The sequence below is a fragment of the Gopherus evgoodei genome, chromosome 1 (assembly GCF_007399415.2).
Source record: "Gopherus evgoodei ecotype Sinaloan lineage chromosome 1, rGopEvg1_v1.p, whole genome shotgun sequence".
Taxonomy (NCBI): domain Eukaryota; kingdom Metazoa; phylum Chordata; order Testudines; family Testudinidae; genus Gopherus; species Gopherus evgoodei.
The window spans coordinates 340,513,318-340,540,418 of record NC_044322.1 but is presented as its reverse complement, the minus strand read 5'-3'; the positions used below and the strand labels follow the sequence as shown (position 1 = coordinate 340,540,418).

General features: G+C 42.4%; 1 protein-coding gene across 1 annotated transcript in view; it reads right to left on the bottom strand.

The window, feature by feature from the left end:
* The window catches only part of ATXN7L1 (ataxin 7 like 1), a 205,065-nt gene that overhangs the window by 82,636 nt on the left and 95,328 nt on the right, over positions 1-27,101 (bottom strand).

Below are 27,101 nucleotides of genomic sequence, written 5' to 3'. Positions count from 1 at the left end.
ATATTGTAACTGTTGTCAGCACTAAGGTCTGACTGGTCCTTCCTCTTGCTTCTGGAAGTCACCCCCTTCCTTGGCCTGCTATCTCACAGTGAGCCAACTAACTCCCTGCGCTGCCTGCTCCTATGCCCTCATTCATCCTGAAAGCAGAAGGCATGCACTTGCTGCAACAGAGTCTGGGGCTAGTGGGAACCTTCCAGCCAGAGCAGTTTTGTGCTGAAAAGCAGCCTGCCAGCACTTGCTGGCTGACCAGGAAGCGAGGGCTACTTCACCAGATCCCAGGATCCTGTTTCGGCACCACTAGTAGGAGCCAGGTGAAGACCAGAGATGTAGGAGAAAGAAAAAGGGTGGGCTGAGTGTTATGCAGTGAAGAGGAGAGTGAGACAAGAGTTCTCATTCTCAGTAGCTCCCTGCAATTTACCTAGAAGGAACCCTCTCATCCTTAGTGACTGGCCTAGCTTTACGCAGCAGATCAATGACAGGGCCAGAAACAGGGCTAACATTTTTAGGTTCCTAATCCCAAACTCTAGCTACTCATCCACAATTCCTTTCCCTTCGCACCATTATTATTAAAATAATATAAAGATGTTGCTCTTACATTCCATATAGTACAAAGAATTCCCTCACCCCAATGTAAACAAAGAGACCCTAAATTTTAGTCAATTAAAGTAATTATTTGCTTCTGTGCTGAGAACCTGTAAGTTACGTTTTGGCCCAGAATACAGGGAAATAGTTCTTGTCTAAACCCATCAAATAAGAAACCTAAAATGAAAAATCCAGCAGAATGCTACCTATTGCACTACTACTCAAGGCCATTCCATTAACCAAAAGTATATTAACAGGAGCTGATAGCGTCATGCTGCTCAAACTAAACGATTTGCATTTGAATGACTAATTGTGCATATGAAGAGTTACACTTTCTGTTTTTGGTATTTCAATGATCTTTAAGCGGAGCTTTCTAGGATAGGGTCAAAACATGAAAATACTTTGGCTGCCGTATGCCCAAGTACAAATCTACCATTGTCAGGAAGATTCATCTATGACTTAAATTGTAATAGGAATGTCAGACAAGTTGTTTCCACATCCTTCCCCACACTCACTCTGCCCGCAAGGGCCCGATCCTGCTCTCACTGAAGTCATGGGAATTTTACCACTGATTTTAGTTGGAAACAAGACAAATTTCTAAATGTCGCCAGTACTGCTAATTTCCAATAACCAATGGCACTGCCCTCTACTGAAGAAGCAAAGAACAAAATAATATCTATGGTAGACAGACATCTATGCAGTGCTTGGAAACTATATGCTGAATACTTAAAGGCGGTGTGCAAAGGGGGACAAAAGTGGAGATGTACTCCTTTTTGCTTCTCTAGAGTTATACTCCTTTTTGCTTCTTTAGCACGTATAAAAGTGGCTAGAAAAATATTATTTTCCATCCACTCCAGTTGTTTCCTTGCATGATTTTTTACAGTGGCCATTCAGGTTCTGTCTAGCTTAGAAGACTGATTCCTGGAAAACCAGTGCAATGGTGATATTACAAGAGCTCAAAGAAATGGAAGAGAGTTTTAGTCAGAATGTTTTAAACTTTTTTGTTTTTGTTATAAACCTATTTAACATCAATGACTAAACAACACTTTGAATAAAGGAAGCTTCTCTTAAAGATTCAATACCCCACCCCCCACCCTTTCATGTAACTTGTCAGACTCATGATAAACATGCCTTGAAACTGCCAAGGTAGGGTGACGAGATGTCCCAGTTTTATAGGGATAGTCTTGATATTTGGGGCTTTTTTTTTTTTAAATGGGCTCCTATTACCTCCTCAACCCTGTCCCAATTTTTCACACTTGCTATCTGGTCACCCAGTAAAAGAAAAAACTTATGAACATCAATAAGTAAAAAGAGGGGACAAGTTCAATTTTTCAAAAATATCTTTGTCAGATCACCTTTTATTATTCTTCAGATTTTGTATTTCAGATTTCTGACAACAGTTTTACTTGCAATAAGTAATTTTTGAAAGGCACTGTTCCTTTTCTTATTTAGTTAAACCATATTAATTATTTTATGCAATTTGGTCGTGGACCAGTGTAACATCCTGTAACTCTTTTACTGCAAATGTTTTAATTTAATCTATCTTGTCCTGCTAAACAAAACAAGTTTGAATTATATTCTAAATTTTACCACTACCCTCTTGAGATTCTGATGACAAGGTACTGTTATGTAACCAACCAAGAACCTCTACAATGACAGACTCCCTGTGAATTAAAACTGTTGGTAAAACCTTTTCTTCCTTAAATATTCAGCAGGGACTGCTCCGACTATCAATTTAGCTATTAGTCTTGTCAAGAGTGACTGTCCTCTAGAAAATGATACCTTAAGCATTATACCTAAGGCTGGAGTAGTTGAGGGTGATATATCCCATTAACTGATAATTAAAATAAATCTTCTGGAAAGAAAGACACTTAGGTTAATTTACAGACACAGATATTGACCATTTAAGATAATCAGTATTTCAGAGTCATCTAAAGAATCACATATGTGAACAACTTCAGATTTTTTTTATATAGTCCTCGTTATATGTAATTTTCAATCAAGCAAGTTTGATTTGTTCCATCAAAAACTTTCCCAATCGATTAATTCCCAAGGGCAAAGCAATACATTCACAATGGAACTTGTAACTCATGTGAAGTGTCAGAAATAAGAAGCACTATGTTAATATATAATAGTTTATCCCTCCATTTTTAAAATGTGTGTGTGTTTGGGGGAAGGGAGGAAAGGTTACCAGGGCAATTTTTTATTTTTTACCTAAAGCATAAGAGAATGGCTGACTTTCTTGTGATCTGTACGGACAGCTATATCTGCCATTTCCTTCCATATCTTTGAATACCTACAAACAAAACATGGCTATAAATAACCTTCCAAATTTTCAGCAGGTACTTTGAGAATAACCAGAAATATTACTTGGCCTCAGCTGAAAATACCTTAAGGACTTCTGGAAATAATTGGAAAAATATATACCTCCCTATACATACACATACTATACAAAAAGCAAGTATCACGTCCATCGTCATACTCAGTTGCCTATACAGAATGGCTGCATTCTTCCCTTTGCAAGTTCCTGGAAATTAAACTTGGTTGTTTAAGCTTGTTTTATTTTTCAGATTAAATTTCTATTGATTTGCCAATACATAGCCTATAAAAAGAACAGAAAAAAGAAAAACCACAACTGCACACAAAAAAATGCACATACAATTTGTACTCTCCCATTAGGTATTTGCATACACAAATATCCAATAAGGATGTAACTGGCCATTTTGTCCATGTAAAAATGGGATCTCTACATGCACCTGTGGTAATTGTGCATGCAGATTAGGCACAGAAGTGCAAGCAAATTTATATGCATACAATCTGTCTAAAATAAGGTCTTAGATGTTCACGTTAAATAGCATAATCACTGTACATGCATCAAATAACCTAGTCATCCCAGCAAGCACACTTCTATTTTTATTTAAAAAATCCTATCAAGTAACTAATGCTAGATATGTGCCTCTGATAAACCAATACAAGTAATTATAATGCTAAACTGAATTCCACACCTGTAGCAATTTCTGCAGATATCTTGCAATGTTATAAATACATTTGTTCACCTGAGTAGGTATAAAATTTGAGAGACAACATCACAAATTTACTGGAGTGTTTGTAAATTGATACTTTCGCATTACCCATAAATAACTAAGCATAGTGCAATTATTTTATAAAAGAACTACTGTCAAATCCACAAGCATTTGTGATCTGCCAGATAGAACACAAGCAGAACTGCAATCCTCTTTACAGCATTAATCCTTTTGCCTGCCTGTGGGTTTCTGCTCATTCACTGCGGCAACTGACTTCACAGCAACAAAGTTTGGCTTCTGCTGCCAAGGAGTTAACATCTTGGCAGCATTAATCTCTGAGAACAGAGTTCAACTTTCCCCCACTAGATTAACGTACATGCATTTTAAGAAAATATAATAAACAACTTGAAGCTTGTTTTATTTAAAATTTTATTACGAGATCCTAAAGTTCATTTTATTGCTATACAACTAAGTTTCCCTTTTCAGAAAAGCACTGCAAATGATCATTAAACTGTTCCAGCAAACTCTCCATGTCCCATGGAAACATGGATGTAATCCAATTGTTCCAGCCAAAGCAGAATTTTGTGCACACCAGATGTGATGACTTTATGCTGTTTGGGGCGCAAGTCTGGATGATCCCTGAATCTCCAGCACTGCTCTCAGTGTCCAGCCCTCTTTCATGAACCACCACACGATGCAATCCTCTACTTTTCCCAAACCCTCTGCTGCAACGGCTCAAGTCCTCAAGCTCTGGTCTCTGAATCACTTTGCTAATTCCACTGGAAATGCATTGGGTGGTCTTTGGAAAACAACAGCTATTCTGGAGGAAGAGAAACATCTCAATTTCCTGGTCAGAAGCGAATGAGTTCAATTACCTAGTGACATGAGAGGCTATTTATTTTTAACTATAGCACGTGCTCAACCTATATACAGAGTCATAATTTTAAAAATACGCTAATAATCACTTTGACAAAATGACAATCAATAAGGACATTCAAATTCACAAAAACTGAAGACTAAAATCCTTCCTCCTCAATTCCATCCCCTCAAAAACACACAAAATAGAAATACAGCGTGCTCTGAAGGTCAACAAACTCAGATTCTGTCTGACTAGTGTCTGGGGGAAAGAGGGAGCAAAAATGCAGCAAGTTCCAAAATTGAAAACCCGCCTCTGAGAATGCCTTGTTCCTAGCTCTCTGACGACTACACTCATAAGATCAAGCATCCCTGCTGATCTCCACTCCTGGGATAAAATATGAGGTAGTCTCTGAAGTACAGAGGAGATAAACCCATATGTACTCAGTCCATGCTTATTAATTCTAATGACCTGTGTCAACTGTTCATATTTTACTAGATTAAAAAGTTGGGTTCTACAGTGGTTTTAGTGTACATATGTGTTTCTTTCACAGTAAATCCCTCTTTCATCCAAAATGCTTATCTCCATTAACACAAACAATTCTAGAAAAAAGATAAAACAGTTTTCAAAACAGTCTCTTGGGCATCAATGGGAGATACAAAATCACAAAGCGTTGTAAAACAGCAGAAGGGGAAGGCTCAGAGAGGGACAGTTCTGGCCGGGTTGGGAGAGAAGAGCAACCACCATTACCAAATGAAAAACCTCAGTCTCTCTTGGTATTGCCTGGAAATAGTTATCAGGCCAAAAAATCCGTGTGCATAAAGTCAGAGAAAACATGCTAGAACTTTATTTATGTAGCAACTGTCATGTTCAAACACATTTGCAGTTTACCACGATTTGACTTCCTGTGTAGACAGAGCCTAAAGCAAAAACTTGGTGTGTTCTTTTTTAAACTTTCCAGTCTCAAGATTATAATCCTCAAAGTCAACTAAAAAGGCAATCTACCAAAGAGGGTGAAAATGGTATATTCATTCTAAATTTAATTCATGAATAATTCTGTAAACTCGGCACTTTGGTTTATAGTTCTGTATTACATTCCATTAGAATAAGCAGAAGTGAACTGCTGAAAAAATGTATTAAAAATATTCTGCTGGCAGTAAACAGTTACAATACAGTAAGACTCAGCTTAGTGTTCACATTTATCACTACAGAAATGTCTTTTTTTTTTAAGTTCTCTTTCTTGAGCCGTACAACGTTTGTGGTCAAATGACTTACATCAGATCAGACCGAATAATCAGATGACCTTCAGTATAGTATAAATGCTATTTATCTATCTTTGTTTAAAATATTTAACCAATGGTTCAGTGAAGTGTTGTATCTCATTTACAATCTGATTCTGATCTATTAAACTGTTACTCCATAACTGTTAATGTGCTACTTACTCATGACAATTCCATACAGTGTGCACACACAAAATATTGTTTCTCTGAGTTCTATACTCTGAATTTTAATTACACAGCTATTCACTGTGCAAAGTTGAGCAATTTATTACCTACTATTTTAGTAAATATTGTATGAAATCTTCTACAGTGTACTAATTCCAGGTCAAAATTTGAAAATGTGCTTGGCATTAGTTCTAATTAAAGACGACGACAACAACAACAACCTCCCCCTCCCTGAAACAATTCTAGTTAGGAGCCAGAAAACTGAACAACTGAAGTATTGGCAGAGAGTGTCATCTTGCAATAACTGGCAGTTGCTTCATAACCAGAGCTTATAATCACCTTGTAAGCACTTTCATTTTGTAGCAACAATCTAAAAAAAACCCTGCAAAACCAAATATGTGAGGCTAGATAAAAATAAACTCAGATTCAATGCCAACAAACTACAGCAGAGTGTTGTGCGATCCAAGGATAACTTTACCAGTGAGAGTTTGACAAAATAACTGTTCCAAGTCCAGTTGAAACGTTTGGAAACAATATCCGCAAACTGTATCCACCCTTACACTGTGCGCAGTAAAGGAAATGGCACAGTCAGTTTCATTTTGATCCTTCTTGTAAACTGACAAAGGAAATAAAACAGCCAATTCAAAGAAAAGTACTGTTGCTTTGCTAAAAAGCAGTCCCAACAGTATACACTCCAGACTAGGTCAAATGACATTATTTGGAAATTAATTACCAAGTGCTAAAACCACCTCTGAGCTGCACGTTTCTTCATTTGCAACAGATACAAGTTCCACTTCCTAAAATTAAACAGCTAAAATGACTCCCAGTTTCTAAATAGGTCTACAAATAAAGTGGGATCAGTAAAATTATGCAAATACCTTACTAGAAGACGAAATGTAAACTGAAACCACTTACAGAGAAGAATGCGCTGCCAACGTAATCTGATTCCACGATGACTGTAAACATGTTGTACTTTTGGAACGTGAAATGATTCACATTACCACAGACTCCGTCAGAGAAATACAGCAACGTGATTAGGTATTGTGCATGTGTTAGAAATCAGGCAGATGACCTGCTGCAACAAATATCAGATCAGTCGTTGCATACACTAACTGTTTTGACTACAGGCACTTATTAAACAACAAGTTTCAGGTCCTACCAGTTGGACACCAGAACTGAACCTGTGCCAAGAACAACAAGCACTTTGAAAAGTGCTGCTTTTTAAAAAAACTATTTATACAAGTCAAGTAACTAAGTAATATTGAAACAAAGTACAAAATTAAAGCAACAGGAGTAACAGATATACATATTTGTGGATAAAGATTTTATTTATTTATTCTTTTTTTTCTTTTTTTTTTAAGGCAGGGGTAGGGTGACCAGATGTCCTCATAGACTCAGACTCTAGGACTGGAAAGGACCTCGAGAGGTCATCGAGTCCAGTCCCCTGCCCTCATGGCAGGACCAAATACTGTTTAGACCATCCCTAACAGACATTTATCTAACCTACTCTTAAATATCTCCAGAGATGGAGATTCCACAACCTCCCTAGGCAATTTATTCCAGTGTTTAACTACCCTGACAGTTAGGAACTTTTTCCTAATGTCCAACCTAAATCTCCCTTGCTGCAGTTTAAGCCCATTGCTTCTTGTTCTATCATTGGAGACTAAGGTGAACAAGTTTTCTCCCTCCTCCTGATGACACCCTTTTAGATACCTGAAAACTGCTATCAGGTCCCCTCTCAGTCTTATCTTTTCCAAACTAAACAAACCCAATTCCTTCAGCCTTCCTTCACAGGTCATGTTCTCAAGACCTTTCATCATTCTTGTTGCTCTTCTCTGGACCCTCTCCAATTTCTCCACATCTTTCTTGAAATGCGGTGCCCAGAACTGGACACAATACTCCAGTTGAGGCCTAACCAGCGCAGAGTAAAGCGGAAGAATGACTTCTCGTGTCTTGTTTACAACACACCTGTTAATGCATCCCAGAATCATGTTTGCTTTTTTTGCAACAGTATCACACTGTTGACTCATATTAAGCTTGTGGTCTACTATGACCCTTAGATCTCTTTCTGCCGTACTCCTTCCTAGACAATCTCTTCCCATTCTGTATGTGTGAAACTGATTGTTCCTTCCTAGGTGGAGCACTTTGCATTTATCTTTATTGAACTTCATCCTGTTTACCTCAGACCATTTCTCCAATTTGTCCAGATCATTTTGAATTTTGACCCTGTCCTCCAAAGCAGTTGCAATCCCTCCCAGTTTGGTATCGTCCGCAAACTTAATAAGCGTCCTTTCTATGCCAACATCTAAATCGTTGACGAAGATATTGAACAGAACCGGTCCCAAAACAGACCCCTGCGGAACCCCACTTGTTATACCTTTCCAGCAGGATTGAGAGCCATTAACAACTACTCTCTGAGTACGGTTATCCAGCCAGTTATGCACCCACCTTATAGTAGCCCCATCTAAATTGTACTTTCCTAGTTTATCTATAAGAATATCATGCGAGACTCTATCAAATGCCTTACTAAAGTCTAGGTATATCACATCCACCGCTTCTCCCTTATCCACAAGGCTTGTTATCCTATCAAAGAACGCTATCAGATTAGTTTGACACGATTTGTTCTTTACAAATCCATGCTGGCTATTCCCTATCACCTTACCACCTTCCAAATGTTTGCAGATGATTTCTTTGATTACCTGCTCCATTATCTTCCCTGGCACAGAAGTTAAACTAAATGGTCTGTAGTTTCCTGGGTTGTTTTTATTTCCCTTTTTATAGATGGGCACTATATTTGCCCCCTTCCAGTCTTCTGGAATCTCCCCCGTCTCCCATGATTTCCCAAAGATAATAGCTAGAGGCTCAGATACCTCTTCTATTAACTCCTTGAGTATTCTAGGATGCATTTCATCAGGCCCTGGTGACTTGCAGGCATCTAACTTTTCTAAGTGATTTTTTACTTGCTCTTTTTTTATTTTCTCTTCTTAACCTACCCTCTTCCCGTAAGCATTCACGATACTAGACATTCCTTCAGACTTCTCAGTGAAGACTGAAACAAAGAAGTCATTAAGCATCTCTGCCATTTCCAAGTCTCGTTACTGTTTCCCCCTCCTCATTGAGCAGTGGGCCTACCCTGTCCTTAGTCTTCCTCTTGCTTCTAATGTATTGATAAAAAGTCTTCTTGTTTCCCTTTATTCCCATAGCTAGTTTGAGCTCATTTTGTGCCTTTGCCTTTCTAATCTTGCCTCTGCATTCCTGTGTTATTTGCCTATATTCATCCTTCGTGATCTGACCTAGTTTCCATTTTTTATATGACACCTTTTTATTTTGTAGGTCACGCAAGATCTCAAGGGTAAGCCAAGGTGGTCTTTTGCCACATTTTCTATCTTTCCTAACCATTGGAATAACTTGCTTTTGGGCCCTTAATAGCGTCCCTTTGAAAAACTGCCAACTTTCCTCAGTTGCTTTTCCCCTCAGTCTTAATTCCCATGGGACCTTACCTATCAGCTCTCTGAGCTTACCAAAATCCGCCTTCCTGAAATCCATTGCCTCTATTTTGCTGTACTCCCTTCTACTCTTCCTTAGAATTGCAAATTCTGTGATTTCATGATCACTTTCACCCAAGCTTCCTTCTACTTTCAAATTCTCAACAAGTTCCTCCCTATTTGTTAAAATCAAGTCTAGAACAGCTTCCCCCCTAGTAGCTTTTTCAACTTTCTGAAACAAAAAGTTGTCTGCAATGCAGTCCAGGAACTTATTGGATAGTCTGTGCCCCGCGGTGTTATTTTCCCAACATATATCTGGATAGTTGAAGTCCCCCATCACCACCAAAACTTGGGCTTTGGATGATTTTGTTAGTTGTTTGAAAAAAGCCTCATCCACCTCTTCCACCTGATTAGGTGGCCTGTAGTAGACTCCCAGCACGACATCATCCGTGTTTTTTACCCCTTTTAGCCTAACCCAGAGACTCTCCACACTTCCGTCTCCTATGTCCATCTCCACCTCAGTCCAAGTGTGTACATTTTTAATATATAAGGCAACACCTCCTCCCTTTTTCCCCTGTCTATCCTTCCTGAGCAAACTATACTCATCCACACCAACATTCCAGTCGTGTGTATTATCCCACCAAGTTTCAGTAATGCCAATAATGTCATAGTTGTATTTATTTATTAGCACTTCCAGTTCTTCCTGTTTATTACCCATACTTCTTGCATTTGTATATAGGCATCTAAGATACTGGTTTGATCTTGCCTCCCAGCTTCGTCCTGACCCTCCTTCCTCTCTGCCATTATAGCCCGTGCTCCCTCCTGTTTCCAACCCATCTCCCAGGTCTTGTTCCCCACTTACCTGTGGGCTTTGCTCACCTGTCCCTGATTTTATAGGGACAGTCCCGATATTTGGGGCTTTTTCTTATATAGGTGCCTATTATCCTTTACCCCGTCCCAATTTTTCACACTTGCTATATGGTCAGGGGAGATGTTTTGCAGTAGTTAACAGGAGAAACCGGAGCTCCCTTGGAGCATCTTTTATGTATGTAACTATGCAGGATAACTGCACAAGAGACAGTAGATAAAATATCTAGAATCTCACTACTAAATTACTGGTAAGAGCCAAATTCCTCAAAAAAATAAAGTGATATGAAGAACATGTGCTCAGCATACATTTACCAGGATTGGCTGGTGGATCTTCAGTGACTGGTGTAGAAGGATATCTACAAGGTAAAACTCAGGTGACTAAAGTAGGCTATGCTTCCCAAGAAGTCAGTCAGGGACATTCCCTTCTTTTCTGTTTGGAAAGCAGCTAGCACACCAAGGTCACTAATGGAAATAAATAAATAGTGTATGTCTCAGCATAGTGCTAGGAAGCATTGCACTTCCTGTTACCTGCTTATTATCTTCTTATTAAACATAAGAATGAAGCTGTAACCAGCAGGGGTCAGTTAAAAATCCTGCAGCGTTTACTGCAAGAACAGAGATGTTCTGGCCAAGTGACAGCTTGGGTAACTGCAATCTGCTGACCTAAATGTTCCTATAGTTTCACGTGGATAAGGTGGTATTCAATTATAGTCCAAACTGTCATGATGCACTTGTTAAAAACAGTTACATTTCCTCCCAGAGCTGGATGCATTTCAGTGGTATGTGAGAGGATTCTTAAATAGTGAATGGAAAAGCTATGGTAATATTTATTATGCAGATTACATAGGACTATTGCAGACATTCACTGAAGCTTCTATTAATTAAAAGTAGATAGGTAATTAGAGACAGATTGGTCTGAAGGTTGTGGACAACCTAGTCCCTTTTCCTTCCCATTTTACTATATTAATAGTAGCACACCATGATTAATCAAACCTTATTCTTGCACAAGGTCAAGTTTAATTACAAGTTTTTCTTGCAGGGCTTTATTGACAGGAATTAGGGAACTTGCATACATTTTCCTCCTCGAATTCTGGGGGTGTTTTTATTGGCAAACTGTTGTTTACTCAGAGGCAATAACATTGGTGATGTACCTCCATGTACAAGGAAAGAGTAGCTTTTGATAACTTGAAATGCAAAATCTTTTGTTGGGTCAACCTAGAGCAATTCATTGAAGATACCTTATATGATGCTATTTAGTTAATCTAAAAAGACCAGAGATGACAGAAATACAACAGTAATAATACTCAACAAATGTGTCAACAACAAAATGAAAAGATAGATAAGGACAACTCCTGTAATGACAGAAAAATCGCTTCAAATCAATGTGCTTAATTATGCTGTCTGTAAAATTGGACTGTTCATGCTTGCTTACCCCCTTTGGTAAGTGCTTTGATTTTTAAAGATGAAAGTGCAAAGCATTTTTAACAAGCTCATTTGAGAGACAGGCAAACAAACAAACACACAAAGGGTGAGTAACTTGCATAAGTGGCCATGGAAGGCACTCGGCTGGTGAGCCAGAAGACCTAGCTTTGGTGTGATGGGTATTTGCTGTTTGATGGTGGGGCAGTCACTTAACCCTTGTTTTCTCATCTGTGATATGGGGATACTAACACTTATTTACCTTCCCACAAAGGGGGATGTGAGGTTTAATTAGGAAGAGGAGGTTACGTACCTGTAACTGCAGGTTTGTCAAGATACATCCCTGTTCAGGTCATAGGGGATTATGGAACTTTTAACTCACAGGTTATACCCACAAGCCAATTGAAGGTGTGAGAGCAACATGAGTTGGTGTACCCACACTACCTAACTTTATTTAGTACAGCTAAATATGAAGAAGATGTCATGGTGTGGGCTTCAGCATGGGCTGTACAAACACTCTGAGGACTGTGGGTACATTCTTGCATTGCCAGCCTGTGCTAAAACCTGTGCCACCATGTCTTTTCAGCTATTTTTAACCATGCTAGCTAGATGAAAGCTAGTGCAGGTATACCAACCCACACTTGCAATCACACCTTTGATTGCAGCACAGACATACCCTTGGACCTTACCTGGAAGGAGGAGGGGAGGAGTATTCTTTGTATTTAGAGTCTAGCACATTTTAGATGCTTCTGCAAACAGAATAATAAAATATAAAAGGAATCAAACTGTTTCATCTGTTTCTTTTTCTTGTAACACTATGGATGACTAGAGAACTAGTAGGATTATGATATTACAAGTACTAAAAAAGTGAAAATTGAGAATATAAAAGGGAAAAAAATTAATTTTAATTTAATTCTAATACCTGCTGAACAATTTAGATGAAAGATCTCTGCTAAACATTCAACAAACTCCATCAGTATAGCATTGAAAAAGTTCCCAGTTCTCAGGTTCTCCAACAAGACCTCCAACAGAAACAGGGAAGGGAAAGTGATAAAATGTTTCCTCCTTCTCTTGTGACAACTAAATCTCCAACTCAAATTTATGGTAGCAGGCAGGAAACCAGGAGAAAACAGCTATATTACAGCTAGAATGACAGTGTCTGCAATAGTTAAGAACTGAAACCATTAAGCAAACTTAGAATTCTACCCAAGATTCAGCTTTGCTAAAGTTTGACCAAATACAGTCCAAGACACTTTCCTCAGCGCAGATTGTTGCTATACTAAATTTCAGTGCTGTTCTTGTTCTTTGCCTTTGCCTTGTCCTGCTAGTTGGGGTTGGCGGCTCCTGTTCTTTGTCTCCAAGCACTGCTGTCGAGTGTGTCTTCCAAGCAGACACAAGTCTTCTTTCTGTCCTCCTTCAGCGACTCAAACCACCTTCTTCTGGGCCTTCCCTGTGGTCTTTGTCCTGTGGCCATTAGATCACATACTCTTTGACCAACATATCTCGCATCTCGACGTCTCATGTGACCAACCACCTTAGCTGATGCTCCCTCAGCTTTTCCATGAGGGGTACCTGCATCATGGCTCACACTATTTCACTGAGTAGCCTGCCAGCTCTCATCTTACCCAGCATCTACTTGACTATTATTATTTCAACAGTATAAAGCAGTGGTTCCCTCTTCCTTTTTTGCCAGCATTCCAACCCATACATCAAGGCTGTCTTAATCATGGTATTACACGCTTTGTTCTTTAGTTTACTTGGCATATTCTTATTGAAGAGAATTCCTGTCAACTCCTTACATTTGCACCAAGTGCGCTTCATATGACTCCTAACATCCACATCCCTATCACAGCTTAACTCTGAACTGAAATATTTAAATTGTACAGACTTTAATTCTATACCATCTAGTACAGACTTTAATTCTATACCATTGTCTGTCTCAATGAAGCATCTCGTGTATTCTGTCTTTTGTCGTCCGAGTCATAAATTTCAACCTTCCTTCCCCAGCTTTGTGCCTTTTCCAGCCTGATTTTGCTTCGTTTCAACTTCTAGCCATTGGATCTTGTTATAACAGGCAATGTCCGACATGCTGGTGAACATCAGAATTTACATCCTTGCCAGTGCAGACTAAGGCACTGTGAAGACAAGCCCTAAGGTGGTAGGAAAAAAGTATATTATTGTATTTGAGCAATAATATGATCACCTAGCTAAAGACAATTAGAGTGCAGACACCAGGGGTCAAAGTTCAGGTTAAACATGCAATATCACCTGGGGCATTTCCTGATTTGAGATTGTAACTAATCTCATTTTTTAAAAGAATTAAATATATTATTTTCACAGCCAATATTGTATAAAGCAATGGACCACTGATCTGATGTCTTCTCTGGAATTCTATGTCATATACAAAGTAATCTGTTTTGCATTAGTTTACTCACAACATCATGAAATACTGAGCTACTGAGACCAGTTTTAAGAAAGGACTGCAACCTTCATGAAAACTGTTACCCCAGGAAAATAATGGTGGTGAGATTCTATGGTGTGCACCCTTAAGGATATGTCTTCTTTGCAAAGTAAAGGTCTGTTTGTTTCTGCATCTCCATGCTAGCTTTAATCTGGTTTGAGCAGGTAACAGTAGTAGTGAAGATATGGTGGCACAGGCTTGTTCTTGGGGTAACAGCCTGATTACAAGCCTGATGGAGACTTCAGGTTTCTACTCGGGTTGCTAGCTCATACTATCATGTCTACATACTGTTATCTATTCTAGCTAAATTAAAGCTAGCACGGACATGTCTTTCCATGCTACAAACATACCTTCACTTGCAGTGAAGACATACTCCAAGAGGCACAGCACAAATTCACAACTAGAGGGAAGAGAGGAATGAGTAGCTTTAAACCACTTTTACACCCTACTGATTCTAGGCAGTTCTGGTGGATGAAGCAGTACCTAGCACACCTTAGACAGCCCTGGAGAGTCTAAGTTTGAGGTCCTCAACCTATTTACCATTGCGGGTCTCATGTGTGTTATGTGGGCTGCATCCACACTACATACTACCCATATGGCCCTTAGAGTGTCACATGGGCTACTACAGCTGTGTGATGATTGGGTTGCAAGCTGCCCTCAGGCTGCAGGTTGAGAACACGGGTCTAAGTTATGGAATTCTCTCCCCAACTGCAGCACTGCTCAGAATCTCCAAGGTGCTATGCTCAAGGGGGGGTCCTAAAAAGATAGCCTACATCTGTCTCCCTCAGTTTTTGCTCTGGCTATATCAATGGCTTAGAGAGACCCTTTACCTGGCATAAAGGAACCTAGAAAGATCCTAGATCTTTCCTCAAGAGGTCCTGCTATTATGGTACTGACTCTTTCAAAGGCATTTTTTTGATTTTCACAGCACAGAGTATGGCATTTATATGAATCCTTACTGAAAGGACAGGTTTTTTTCATACACATGGATTGCATGTGAGGATCTGTTGTCCTCACTGCGTTCCACTTAGACACTGCAGATTTCTATAGCCCTAGAGATCTTTGTCTTAACACATGTATACACATACCAACATCATTCTCCATTCAGTAGGAGGTTGTTTTAACTGTTACACTGAGCAAAAGCTAACAGGATTCAAGCACATGTGCACAACTGAAACATTCCAGACCTCTTCATTCTAATGCCACCCTTTCTAGTCACCAGAGGGCAAACAGCAGAGAGACACACAGACAATTTAGGCCCAAATTTGGATCCAATTTTAAAATATTCTGCGACAGTCTCCTGTTCACCTGTGGGCAGGATTTTCCCATTAATGACAATGAGAATCATGTGCCCAGAATAGAGTATGTGTCCCCTCCAATCCGTTGCAAAATACTCTTCAGGTTCTCAGGGCTGCCCAGAGGATACAGGGGGCTTGGGGCAAAGTGGGGGAGCTACATCGCTTGTACTCACCCGGCTGCAGTCCAGGTCTTCGGTAGCATTTCGGCGGTAGGGTGCCTTTCTGTAGCTCCATGTCTTTGGCAGCACTGAAGGCCCCCCCCCCCCCACTGCTGAAATGCCACTGAAGACCCGGAGCAACTGAAGGGCCCCCCGCCAGTGAAATGCCGCTGAAGACTCGGACCGCCACCAGGCCAGGGCTTGCAAGGCATTTTGGCGGCGGGGGGGCCCTTCAGTTGCTCCGCGACTTTGGCAGACCTGGACTGCTGCTGAGCCGGGGCCCCTGCGGGGCCCAAGGCCTGGGGCAAATTGCCCCACTTGCTCCCCCCTCTGGGCAGCCCTGCAGGTTCTAGATTTTTAAAAAATCTACTTCAATCACCTATGAAAGAGAGACATTTTAAAGCTGACAAAACAATGCTGTGAGCTCCCCCTACTGGATCTACATAAGCAATGAACCTAAAATACTATACCCTGAGCTATTCTGACAACATTGAGTACAAAGGTAGAAGTAAACAAGAGACATGTTATATGATGCACATTCCCATACTGTTTTTAACCCATTCTTTTCCACCTCACCAAGTAATATATTAGGGTTTTAATTCTGAGGTCCTTGCTCAGGTTTTCACTCAGTTATTATTCAGGCAAGCCCACAATGCCTTCAATGGAGTTCGCCTGCGTCAGAACAGAAAACTGAGCAAGCACGTCAGTATTTGCCTCAAAGTGAACGGCAAATATAAAATAAATGTAAACCATATGGTTGGGTGATTTAAAAGAAGCTAATGTGCAGAGTTTCTATGTCCCTATAAAAGATCAATTGTTACATTTGATTAACTTCTTGGACTAGTGCGAGACATATCTGGTGGCTCAAACATTAAGTTCTGGGGATTTTGTTATTTTCATATTACACAATAGCATCAGAAGCCCCAGTCAGGATCAGGGCCCCGTTATTCCAGGTGCTCTACAAACACATAGGCCAACACTGTTCTGCTATTAAATTTGTTTGTGTTTTTCCCCCTCTTGTAAGTGTTCAGATGCTACAATGATGGTGCCACTGCTAAAAATCAATGAAAAGATACAAGTCAGCCAGCTTCTGCTGTAACAGAGCTCTTTGTGGGGAGATAGCAATGGCCAGGTCCCCATATTGGACCACTATTGGAGACTGCACAGTTCCCTTCTGACCAGCAGCAGACAGAAGCATTGCACAATAGATATTTTTCATCCACTGAACCTCACTTTGAGCAGATAAGTTCAATAGCAGACAGTGGAGGTGTACTGACTTGCATTCTGAGCTCCTACTGCCAATCCACTTACACCTACATCATCATCTTGGATGTGTCTCAACCGATCTGCAGACAATTCTCCCGAACCAATAGTTTCAGAAGGAACAGAGAAGAATTCCCTATTTCAGTCTGAAAAAGGAAGTTTTTCAATGATGCAGGATCTTGTTTTACTCTGAAGTCACCTTTCAGCAGAAACGGAGATAATGAGTATTCTCCTTGATAATAAAGGGTAGGTCTAAACTGCAAGGTAAGCCCAGTTTTGGACTAAGGGTTGAGCCCACACCCACCTTCTGTCTACACACAAATCTCTCAGATTTGGGCTCAGACCCAGGATCCTGCAGGGTTGGAGATTTTGAGTCCAAATCAAGCTGGGACCCAGGATTCAAGTCTTATTCCTTTGCAGTGCTGATGCAGCCCTCCGACTCGGATCCTGGGAATTCACCAAAAGTATCCCATAAACCCATGAGCCAACTTCCTCTGTCCTCTCTATTCCAAGAATCTCCAGTCAGCTCCCAGGAAATAGATTCAGGTCCTCATGGTGCAATTCTCTGTTTGTAATGGAGACTGAACAGGACAAGCATTTTGCAAAGCATGCTGCTTCATGGTGACTGGAGCACAGCCAGATTTTGGTAAATTCCTGGTGCGAAGCCAGCAAAACAGTGGACTTTGGTGAAAATATCAGAAATGACCATGCATACCAGCAAATCACAAAGAAACTGGCAGTGTTGCAAATTTACCTGACCAGTGCAGGGAGTGGATTAAGTGACCAGAACTGCACCTCAGGCAACTTGTCGACATTATGCCCATTTTATGATGGGTTTGACTGGGTGCTGGGCACTGCACCAAGCAGAGCGCCAACAGAGAATGATGATCTAGTCATCCAGGATGGTGACCTGCTGGCCCCAGAATCCAGCATGGGGACTGATGGGAACCAGCAGGAGGCATTGAGCGAGGACAGTGAAGTGAGACTGTTGCTGAAACCAGCCTCAGAGGAGGCTTTGGAGCAGGAGCAGCAGGAGCACACCCAGGGGCCGTATTTGAAGGAGCTGTTTGATGCCCTTTCCCAAGGAACAGCCTGTCACAGAGTTTGTAGCACACAGGAAAGGGACAGAAGCTGGTAAGTTTCCGGCTCCATTTTCAAGTCTACTAATATAATAATGGGAGGGATTTCTGTTTTATTAACCATTTAAAAAGTTGTTAGAAGCCCTAGCTAGCAGCATGTATTTGCTAGTGGACTACTGTATGGTACCAGTGGCTTGGCTTCCCTCACCACGTGTAGTTCAAAATGGTGACTGGGAAACACAAACAATAAAAATGCCTTGAAAGTGAATCCTTACTTGAGAAGGTACAGATTTTTGCTAGGGCATTCCTGTTTCTTAAAAACAATAATCTTACATTGCCATGCCTGGAAATATGCAGTTCTGTAACCACTGAATGGTGTAACGAGCTGCCTAGAAAGAGTAAATGGGACGGGGAAAGCGAATGAAGGTGAAAATGTTTTCCATTTACAAATCTAGTCCATTTCAGTTAGAAGTAGTTCATGCAGGTGACAAAATCATTTGTGCCAAATTTGACCGAGATTAGAATTTTTTTCCACAAATGTGGCAGAGGGAGAAGGGGAGTAAGGGGATAGTCATGGAGTTCTGTATGTTTGCATGCAGCCATAACAGGACAGGTCACACGAAAACTAACATATCATCCTGTTGATTCCCTCATGAATTCTAACCCAAATTGGAGGCTGATAGCTGCAAACTATTCCTGAAGCAGGAACTCCAGATAGGGAGTCACATTTCAGGGGAGGGTAACTGATCAGCCCACTCCACTCAGATTTTCTGTTCAGTCACTATACATTTGAATACTTTGCTTGCACACACTGCAGGTTTCCCACCAGCAGCTTGGAATAACATCTCCCTTTGCCAGTAGGCATCACAACAACTTATGTCCTCCAAAATGTCCCCCAACCCAAGCAGTGCTGCAATTTCTAGAAAACACAAAACAACTTTAAAATTGTAACTTAGTGTGGTCTCTGGACTTCTTTTGCTGCGATTAACCCAGACATGTCCAGAGAGTTTCTGCGATCTGAAGCATCCCTGTCATAATATACTGAGGTTCAGTTTGGAAAAGTAATATTTTAAGACCCTGAAATTCCACAAGGATTTTTTCTGTGCTTCTGCACTGAGCTATTGAGACAGTAACCCTCTGTGTCTTGTACTATTATGGGCCCCTTGACCTCTACTGGCTGCTGTACATCGACAGCTCGCCCACACTGCAGCAGAACCTGGGTGACTATATCTTCATGGATCTTTCCAAGAGGAATTGTTTCTGTGATGAATTTATGGTTGAAGTTCTGAACAGGGCCAACAGGTAGGCCCAGTCACAAAGACAGAGCGACTTACGGCTAGAGGAAAGGCATGGCAAGAGGCCAGCAGGAAGTCTCAGGCTGGCTGAACAGCTTGAGGACAGGGTTTCAGCGTGGGAGTAGGCACTTGCTTCTCAGTTCCTGGAACAGGAATGGCGGCTAAAGGAGAAAGACAGAGCTCAGCAGAGGGAACTGTGGCTGATATCACTAATGGCCACAAAAGTAGCAGCTCCTGCTGCATCACCCACACCACAGCCGGAGTCCCCCATGTGGTACCATGTGATATAGTCTAGAAACAGCTTGGAAAACTCCATGGCTGGGTGGCCCATGCAATCAGCCCCCCATGAGTGGCTTGGTACGGCAGCTTTGCTCCATGCTGCCCTCCATACTGACCACCTCCCCTATGGATGCTTCCATCCCTCTTCCCTGGCACCAAATGAACAGCAAATGGGGAAAGAAGGGAAAGGAGAACCAGGGGCAGGGCAGGGAATATGCAAGAGTAGGGGTTTCTGTCTCATACATGGTTCCACTGTTTGCACTGTTTGGTTTTTAAGGTTCCATTGTTACTGGTGTTTTGGTGAGGAAATGGGTTAATGTTGTACTTCCCTAATACAAGTTTATTAATAGGCTTTTTATTTTATCAAGCAAGTGTATTGCTATCACTGCATCCCATCATACAGCGTCTATTTGAAATAATAAAGGAAAATAAATGAGAAAGGAAAAATTAGGAATTAGTATGCAAACACTATTCACAGATACAGTTGTCTACATTAATCCATACTTCAATCACTTCCTTACATCAGTCCATACTGTGAATCATCAAAGAGAGTGGGCTAAGTAGTCATGTCATTCATAAATCACACCCTTCCCAAGCACTGAAAATGCCCCACACAATGAGGCCCATTCCCCACCCCCACCCCAGCACACTCATAAAGGTACAAGTCTCCCTCTTTCATTGGACCATGCAAGTCTATAATGCGGGAAAAACAAAGCATTCCTGACTTCTGTTGTCTGAATGTGCATCCAGCTCCAGTTGTGGTAGGTGCTCTTTCTGGCTGAGTGTACTGATTCAGCGGACCCGCTGTCATAGATCCATTCAGAAGGAAATGGCTCCCCTCTTGTTTCATAAAGATTGTGAAGAGCACAGCAAGGCACAGTAGTGCGGACAGCCTTGATGACACTGGCATGCAAACGGGTCTGTAGACATCTCCAACATGATTTCAATTGGCCGAAAACGCATTCAACAACCATTCTACATCTGCTCAGAGTGTAATTAAAACATCTTTTGTCAGGGCCTCTGAAATCAGGGTACAGTTTCATAAGCCAAGGCAAAATGGGGGTATGCAGAGTCCCCCAGAATAATTGTGGAGACAGTAGCTCGTTTATGATAATGTCATTTGGTGGGAATAGTGTCCCAGCCTGGAAACAGAACTCCCAAACAATGAAAAATTCTAGTATGAACTTTCCCAGTGCAATCCATGCTGACATTCACAAATTTACCTCTGGGGTCCACAAAGGCCTGCAGAACAATGGAGCAGTACCCTTTTTGGTTTACGTATCCAAGTGTTCCTTGAGGGCAGCAAAATATGGGCACATGCGTCTCATAAATAGCCCAGGTGCAGTTTGGAAACCCTATTTTCTCCAAGCCAGAATTTACTTTACGAATATCTTTGATGCCTGTCACCTTAGGGTAAACCACATGCCTGATTGTCTCAGAAACTTCCTTCATCACATTGCCTACAGTTGACTTTCCAACACCAAACTGGTTGGCAATGGACCTGTAGCAGCTTGGGCTAGCCAACTTCCAGACGGTTATGGCAATCTGCTTTTGGATCGAGAAGGCCGCCCTCATATGTGTATCTTTACACTGGAGGGTTGGGACAAGCTGCTCACAAAGCTCCAAAAATGTAGCTTTCTTCATGCGAAATCTCTGGACCCACTGTCGGTCATCCCAGATCTGTAGGAAGATGTGATCCCATCAGTCTGTGTTCGTGGCCCTGCTTCAGAAGTGCCAGGTTAGGTAGGGGGCATCAACAGCTGTGCCAAGTATCATGAGCATCAGCCATTTCAAGTCTGCCATGTCTGTGTCCCCCTCCATCAAAAACTATCAGTTGCCTTTGGTGGGTCAGAAAACACCGCCAACATGTCCACCAGCATCACACAGAAGCTCTGCCTGTTTCCTGACACAGAAGTGAAAGTCCACACAAGAGAAGGTCTTCAAAGGGCTCCTCCGCCACATTGCTGGCTCTGATAGCTGGGAGCACACAGAGCAAAATGACTGCTCAGCAGGATGTGTTGGCAGGTTATTTGAATTTCCTATAATGTGTGGTTGGATGGTCAAGTTTTCTTGAAGTGCATCATGATCAAAGGGCTAGTATGGCCACATTTCAAGAGGATGCAATGGGAGTCTGGGATATGGTTAGTTTGACTTGGATCTACGTTTTGTTATGTGGAAACCAGAGTCCCAGATTTGAGCCTGGGTTAGGAAATTCTTAAACGTAGGGTTAACAATCAGCATAGATGCTCAAGCCCTGGGTCTCTAACCCCGAGTCAGCCGAACTTGGACTTACATTGTAACGTAGACATACCAAAAAAGGTATGTCTACACAGCAATTAAACACCTGCAGCTGGCCTGGGTCAGCTGACTCAGGCTTGTGTGGCTTGGGCTGAGGGGCTGCCCGAGCCTGAACATCTACACAGCAAGGCCTCAGCCCAAGCCCTAAGAGCCCAGTCAGCTGACAATGGCCAGCAATGGGTCTTTTATTCCAGCATAGATGTATCCAAAGAGGCCTAACCTGGGCATGCTCCCTTTAAATAGTACATACTGCCAGACCAAGTCCTAAGTGAGGGACCTGTGCTTTTGACAGACCAGTCTCTGCCCTTGATCAAAGGAAGTCTTGTAAGGTAGAAAAACAGTTTTCAACTGCAGAACCCTAATGTGAGATCAATCTGGGCCGAATCTGATTCGAACCAAGAACTTCAGTGCTAAGACAATGTGGTCTCAGAAGTGGCTGCAAAAAGTACTTATTTATTTATTATTGTTCCCTGCTATATTGAGGGATATCACTGTGCAATTGATTTCACATAAAAATAGTCTGCAGATCCACTGATCCTTCACTGGCAGATGACAGTGGAGCAGAAGCTCTTTATGACCTGATGGGAAGGTGTTCACTCACTGCAGATGTGTCTCCTTGTGACGAGGTCTGGGAATTAGCTCTTGTCCTGTCTGGCACCCCCTCCTGGTGGTTGCTCGTCCACTGGCTGCTCTCTTTGGGACGTGTGGTGTTCCCTCTTTGTGACTCGGTTGTCTGGTCAGGTCACTATATAGTTCTCCCCTTCCAGAGTAAAGTCCCACTGGACAATCTGTCTGCATGTCTTTTCAGGTAGTCTTTCCTTCTGACTCTAGGTCCTGTGACACTTACCCATCACACGACTTCAGAAACAAAGCACTGATGCCCATGTTTAGACCCCTGATGCCTTATCATAGACTTGGACATTTTTAAAACTGGAGTTTTAGCCTTAGACTAGGCGTTTTAGCCATTTGCAGAGCCAACAAGTAGTGAGGCTCTGAATGAGAATCAGTAGAGAATGGAGTTCTCTCAATCTGGGCCTGAGAACATGTTTATGAGAATTTAGTACCAATGCTATTTAGCACTCAAGGGATGCTGGGTTTGAAAACCTTCGTCTGGGTTCCCTAAGCCCACTGAGGTTATTCCAGGTCCTAGACAGAACTTTTGGAAAACCTGAACTATGCTACTGATTTTATCTGGAGGGACTCCCAGAAAGGGAATGTCTACAATCAGGCTCTTGGAGTAAAGCATTGGTAGATAACACTTTGCAGTAGTATTTAAATGAGAGTAGGATAGTAGACCCAGATTTTTTAGGGTTGCTAACTGCAAATCCCAAAGGATCAGAGAACTCTAGTGACACCTACAAGAGAAAATAGTCTGTGGATCTATGTTCTCAAAACTATACTCAGACAATATAGCATACGAGCCAGTTATGTTAGACATAAAATATCAATGAGTGTGGCAAATTGCCAGTACTGTTATGCTGGGTCTCGCGCTCTCTCTTCTTTGGGGAAGGTTCAGGGTGCCATTGCTTGCCTCTGAATCGGTATTTTAATTACCCCACTAGTGTCCTTGAGGAGGGGAGTGGAGAGGGAGGGACCTGGGCCCGCCCTCTTCTCCAGGTCCCAACCCAGGGGCCCTGAGGTTTGTGGTGAACCACTTGAACTAGCGGTTCCTTCCTCTGGACTACTTCCCTCTCCTGCCCTTCGGTTTGTGTAGGGGCTTCTTGCCCTCCTTCTACATAAGTCAGGTGCCCCTTACCTAGGGGTTTTTTTGGATTTCTCAGCCCACCGCAGTAATCCTCCAAACTTTCCTTTTGGTCTCTCTTCAAAACTGCTCTCTGCTCCAACCAAACCTTCCTGCTCCAACTCCCACACTGTCTAACTGAAGCAACGGTTTTTATCACATGACTGACTGCTGGTGCTCTAATTGGCTTCAGGTGCTCTAATTAATCTATAGCAAACCTTCCTCCCCTTGCAGGGAATAAGCCTCCCTGCTAACACTCTCCTGCTGCCCTCTGGCCATGCTGTATCACAGTGAGATTCTCTTGACTCTGTGACAAATCAGGGAACCTTGGTGAAAATGATGTAGGTCTAAAACTCCTTTATCAAGTGGTAGTATAGAGACTATGGACCATGCCGGCACTGGATCCAGTTGTCCTGAGCAAATCTGAGGATTTCAGCATTGTTGATACTGAGCACAAAGAAACTTTTCCAAGTGGTTTACTCAAGTTAACAATTCTGGATCTTGCCATTGAACTACATTGATTCAGATGGATCATAGGATCCTATTGCCACTTGAGTGGGTGTGGAGTCACTTCAGCTAAGGCTGACTTTAATGGCACTTTTAAGTAAGTGGCTCATCAGAGTCAATTGTCCTGAACCCTCAGCACTATTTCCTTTGACTCAAAAACAATTTTTTTTCAGTTTGTTGGAAAATTCAATTTTTGTTTTGGGTTGACCTGAAACAAGTTTTTTCAATTTTTTGGTTCAGTCATCAAATTGAAACATTGGTTATTTGCACAGTTCTAGTTAAGGCTTCGTCTGAGCCTTTCCTTGGGACATGGGACTCTGCAGTCCAGCCACCATATACCTTAAAACCAGTACTTTCATTTTCCCAAGTGCCTTCAGTCACTTAGGGTATGGCTACACTTGAAACTTCAAAGCGCTGCCACAGCAGCACTTTGAAGTGTGAGTGTGGTCGCAGCGCCAGCGCTGCACGTACTCCACATCCTCATGGAGTTTAGCTTGCAGTGCTAGGAGCCGTGCTCCCAGCGCTGCGGCACTGTTTACACTGGCGCTTTACAGCACTGTATCTTGCAGCGCTCAGGGGGGTGTTTTTTTCACGCCCAAGCGAGAAAGTTGCAGCGCTGCAAAGAGCCAGTTTAGCCAAGGCGTCACACACACTACTGTAGAGATCCACCTAGCTGTGGACACTCTGGGATTCTAGTTAAAGCCCTCTGGTAACAAGGTGGCAGGAAAGCCAGGATTATAGGCTTAGCAAAGGAATTTCGTTACCACAGAAATTTTACTCTTATAAAGCACTTGAGAGATACAGAGCTTTATAAAATATTAGTCATGAGACGCCCCCCTTATGCAGACTGAATAGAGACACTGGATTTATGGCTTATTACAACAATCTATAATCCACTAACAACCCCCCAGCTCCTTTTCTCCACATGAATGGAAGGGTGTTAATGGGCCACTTCACTTTGAATAGTCCCTTGAAATATGTGTTAACTACTTATGCTAAACAATCTGTTCCATCATGTATTTAGCTGTGACACTGTGAGGGTATGTCTACATCTACAATTTTGCAGCGCTGGTTGTTACAGCTGTATTAGTACAGCTGTATAGGGCCAGCGCTGCAGAGTGGCCACACTTACAGCAACCAGCGCTGCAAGTAGTGTTAGATGTGGCCACACTGCAGCGCTGTTGGGCGGCTTCAAGGGGGGTTCGGGGAACGCGAGAGCAAACCGGGGAAGGAGACCAGCTTTGCCGCGGTTTGCTCTCGCGTTCCCCGAACCCCCCTGCAAACCGCAGGGAAGGAGACCTGCTTGCACGGGGGTTCGGGGAACGCGAGAGCAAACCGGGGAAGGAGACCAGCTTCGCCGCGGTTTGCTCTCGCGTTCCCCGAACCCCGCTGCAAACCGCAGGGAAGGAGACCTGCTTGCACGGGGGTTCGGGGAACGCGAGAGCAAACCGCAGGGAAGGAGACCTGCTTGCTCGGGGGTTCGGGGAACGCGAGAGCAAACCGGGGAAGGAGACCTGCTTGATTACCAGAGGCTTCCTCAGGTATGCTGGGATACCTGCTTATTCCACGGAGGTCAAGAAAAGCGCTGGTAAGTGTCTACACTTGATTACCAGCGCTGGATCACCAGCGCTGGATCCTCTACACCCGAGACAAAACGGGAGTACGGCCAGCGCTGCAAACAGGGAGTTGCAGCGCTGGTGATGCCCTGCAGATGTGTACACCTCCTAAGTTGCAGCGCTGTAACCCCCTCACCAGCGCTGCAACTTTGTGATGTAGACAAGCCCTGAGTACATTTCCCAGACCTGATTAAGAGCTCTGTGTAAGCTCCAAATCTTGACTCAGGCTGTGCAGAAGCCCTCTTGCCCTCTCTCTTCATTCAGTCCTGCTTACATCTGGTGATGATCTGCCCACCCCTGCTTAGAACAGCACCCTTCTTCTGCCATATGTCCAGGCTAAGAAACTGCAGATCCACTAGCTATGCTGACATCTAAAATTCCTTGCCCCATGGGGCTGGGACAGCATTTGAGGGACAATCAAAGTTAGTGGCTCCAGACTACTCTGGGGTAGCTTCTCAGCTGATGGCCCTTCAACAAGGTGTCAAACATCTTTTCTGGGCAGGCCACCTGTCTGGAATGCATTACAACAGGGGTTCCCAAACTCGGTTTGCGGCTTGTTCAAGGCAAGCTCCTGGAGGGCCGTGAGATGCTTTGTTTACCTGAGCGTCCTCAGGTATGGACACTCGCAGCGCCCAGTTGCCGCGGTTTGCCATTCCCGGGCACTGGGAGCTGCGAGCAGCTGTACCTGCGGACACTCAGGTAAACAAAGTGTCTCATGGCCCGCCAAGGGCTTATCCTGAACAAGCCATGAACCAAGTTTGAGAACCTCTGCATTACAACGACCTTGTCTTGGGCAAGATTAGACATGAGAGTTCAACTCATAATACAAAATGTAGATTATAATCTGATATAGACATATCTCACTATCATATCTTCAATTAACACTGCTGGCTAGAAAAACTCCACCGCTTGATGCAAGGGGGACTATGCAGAGGTTACTCTAAGAACTAACTATAACATTAAATAAAACTAATTTTCATAACAAGTGGGGGAGCGATAGATCAGTGGTTCGAGCATTGGCTTGCTAAACCCAGGGTTGTGAGTTTAATCCTTGAGGGGGCCATTTGGGGATTGGTCCTGCTTTGAGCAGGGGGTTGGACTAGATGATCTACTGAGGTCCCTTCCAACCCTAATAATCTATGAATCTATAAGTGACATTTTATCTGCTTTGTGTCAATCTAGATGTTCACATCTACTTGATTTTTTTAATACCTTCAGATACCTAGAAAGTACAAAGGATGACAAACTCTAGTTTAATTTTTCTCCCATTTCTAGGCTGGGGGAAGATACTATCTCTTTTTAATATGCATTTATACAAATGTCTAACACAATGAGGCTCTGCTCCTTGATAGGTGTCCTTAGGTAGCTCTCCTAATACAGATAAATCCTTTCTTTTAACAAGAGACACTCTTCTAAGCATTTTTCA